Source organism: Lampetra planeri, chromosome 63 (genome assembly GCF_965212315.1).
Source record: "Lampetra planeri chromosome 63, kcLamPlan1.2.h2, whole genome shotgun sequence".
Lineage (NCBI taxonomy): Eukaryota > Metazoa > Chordata > Hyperoartia > Petromyzontiformes > Petromyzontidae > Lampetra > Lampetra planeri.
In genome coordinates, this window is record NC_136169.1 from 4,993,899 (window position 1) to 4,997,397 (window position 3,499).

General features: G+C 44.5%; 1 long non-coding RNA gene across 1 annotated transcript; it reads left to right on the top strand.

The window, feature by feature from the left end:
* Positions 1-202: 202 nt before the first annotated feature.
* LOC144736845 (uncharacterized) lies at positions 203-3,496 on the top strand. Its single transcript, XR_013588836.1, has 3 exons — positions 203-1,159; positions 3,346-3,418; positions 3,479-3,496. It is a non-coding gene; the product is annotated as an uncharacterized LOC144736845 (long non-coding RNA).
* The last annotated feature ends 3 nt before the right edge of the window (positions 3,497-3,499 follow it).

The following is a 3,499-nucleotide window of genomic DNA, read 5'->3' on the forward strand; positions in this document are numbered from 1 at the left end:
TACATCTACAGAACGAGAAGAACCAGTGGCATCTACATCTACAGAACGTGAAGAACCAGTGGCATCTACATCTACAGAACGTGAAGAACCAGTGGCATCTACATCTGCAGAATGAGAAGAACCAGTGGCATCTACATCTGCAGAACGTGAAGAACCAGTGGTATCTAGATATACAGAACATGAAGAACCAGTGGAATCTACATCTACAGAACGTGAAGGACCAGTGGCATCTACATCTACAGAACGTGAAGAACCAGTGGCATCTACATCTGCAGAACGAGAAGAACCAGTGGTATCTACACCTGCAGAACGTGAAGAACCAGTGGTATCTACATCGGCAGAACGTGAAGAATCAGTGGCATCTACACCTGCAGAACGTGAAGAACCAGTGGTATCTACATCGGCAGAACGTGAAGAATCAGTGGCATCTACATCTGCAGAACGTGAAGAATCAGTGGCATCTACACCTGCAGAATGAGAAGAACCAGTGGTATCTACATCTACAGAACGAGAAAAACCAGTGGCATCTAGATCTGCAGAACGTGAAGAACCAGTGGCATCTACATCTACAGAACGTGAAGAACCAGTGGCATCTAGATCTGCAGAACGTGAAGAACCAGTGGCATCTACATCTGCAGAACGTGAAGAACCAGTGGCATCTTCATCTGCAGAACATGAAGAACCAGTGGCATCTACATCTACAGAACGAGAAGAACCAGTGGTATCTACATCTACAGAACGAGAAGAACCAGTGGCATCTACATCTACAGAACGTGAAGAACCAGTGGCATCTACATCTGCAGAACGTCAAAACCCAGTGGCATCTACATCTGTAGAACATGAAGAACCAGTTGTATCTACAGGAGAATCCCTGCCTATTCCTCTTATGGCATTATTACGTCTATTGACATTGAATGAGTCACTGTAGCGCGTGTCGCTAGGAGATTGGTAGACAATGTCATTAGGGGTACAATTCCGTTCTGTCAATTGCACCTGTGGGCAAGGCATTCTGGAATATCCATAAGGGGTGCGGGGCCGAGGGCGGAGTCTAAGCCGTTTATAATCGAGACGTGTGCAGCGGCCTTTTGATGTTCTGATGCAGATGATGGTTACACCACTCGTGTCTACAAGGAGGAATGTTTGGGTCTCGATCGAGCAGGTACTTATTCTGGACGTCCTCGTTGTTCCAGCCTGTTTTCGGTTTTTTTTATTACGCGCCTTCTATTAGCCCACTCTGTCTGTTGTTGTATCCTCAACTCTTGTAACTCAATTTTAACCCACTTCCCAAAGTGGTATCGACTGCAAACTTGGTAATAATAAAATAATATAAATATAAAACAATAAAAATTCTCACGACGTTTCGACTGCAACACAAGAAATCATCATCAGGTGTGAAATCCACAAAGAAAATTTGAAAATTTATATTTTATATTTTAGCGTGCCGACCAGTGGCTCGGTTGTCCAGAGGCTCTCGTTTTAGGCATGCACTGTATGTACCAAGGGGCCCAGGTGTTACGCTCGATGTGTGCACCGAGGGGCCTGGGGGCCCTAGTGGTCAGCTCATGATTTAAGCGTGGAGGGGCCCTGGGACACTCACACTGTAGGTGTCGAGGGGCCCAGGGACCCTAGTTGTCAGGTTACGTTTTAAACACCAAATGGTCTAAGGGGCCCTCACATTGTAAGCACTGAGGGGTCTGGGGGCCCTAGTGGTTAGCTCACGCTATAACCACCCAGGGGCCAGTGGTCGGCTTGCGCTGTGCGCACTGAGGGCCCTGGCGTTCAACTTCCTTCGGAAGACTTGGGCGACACACCTAGCGGCCTGAGGCTTGGAGGCCCCCCCTGGCAGCCCCGGGGCACTGGCCCCACTGGCCCGGTCCATAATCTAGCCTTTGGCCAGCGGATTAATTGCCACCTGTTTCCATCTGTGCAGGGATAGAGTGTTGCCACCACGCACATGGCGTGGGTTTTTCTCGGGTGCTCCGGTTTTCTCCCACTTGTATTAACACTCGTCATCATTAATTGGCCGAAACAGAAATCTTACAATAAAAACTCAATGCAGGACGCTGCTGTAAACCAGTCCGAGGACTGAAGTGAGTGTACTGGCAGTCTATAATGTGGACTGTAGCCTGGTTATTAAGCTGGGTGAGTGTACTGGCAGTCTATAATGTAGACTGTAGCCTGGTTATTAAGCTGGGTGAGTGTACTGGCAGTCTATAACGTAGTAACGTAGACTGTAGCCTGGTTATTAAGCTGGGTGAGTGTACTGGCAGTCTATAATGCAGACTGTAGCCTGGTTATTAAGCTTTACTTTCATTAATTTTAATTTCATTTTTTACCTACGTGGTGACTTTACCGAAAAAACCTAAGAGTACGTTAGTTGGTGTGTTGACCGACTCTCTGTGTTGCATTACATTAAGTGTCTCTCTCTCTCTCTGTGCAGTCTCCAAACCTCCAAGTCTCTCATTGACACAAGGCCGTCATTATAACATGTTATAATAAGTATAATATTATGTTATAATGTATAATAATTATAATGTTATAATACGTATAATATGTCATAATTATAATGTTATAATATGTTATAATACGTATAATAATCAAATATGCCCCCCAATATGTTTCTGTAAAATTATTTGTAAATGATAATTGTGATGCTCTGTTAATAAAGACAACAATTTGCTAAACCTTGGCCACGAAATCTGGACTTGTCTTCATATAACAATGCATAGATTCCTGTTTATAGGATTGCGTTGTACTTTATGAATCCCTAATCTCTGCCATTACATACTATGAAACAAGAAAGGTAAAAAAGAAACAGCAATGTATTACAATACCCTATTAGACATTATTGTATCAAATAAAACAAAGTCCATCCCATGTGCTAGTGAACTTTTAAAAATATTTTAGGGAGGAAATGGCAGGAAAATAGTTTTCAAATTTAGATATTTTTCTGGGGGGGGGACCCCAGACCCGTGGAATATTTGGTCTCCCCCAATGTTGACTTCATGGCTACGGCCTTGCATTGACATGCTAATTTCTCTACCCCCTTCACTACCCACCCCCCCTCTCTCTATTTAAGGCCTCAACACAGAGGCGTTGTTTCTCTGTGTGCCTATGTGTGTCTCTCTCTGTGTCATCTCTCTCTCTGTGTGTCTATATCTGTGTCTCTCTCTGTGTGTCTTTGTGTCATCTCTCTCTCTCTGCTTATGTGTCTGTCTATATGTCTCCGTGTCTCTCTCTCAAATTGAGCAATCTTTGGAAGAACGTTATCAACCAGGTAGGGTGTTGACTGTTATGTTAGCTGACTCTAAGTTTAATAGGTTTTTTTTCCATTTTTTTTACCAGGCCACACCCGCTTGAGCTGATATACCGCTCTTGTTTTCAGAAGCGACTTGCCCACAACAACAATAACAACAAGGTGAGGCTCGTCAACAGCGTGGCGGTGTTCACTCTAGACGCGTGGCAGTGTTCACTCTAGACGCGTGGCGGTGTTCACTCT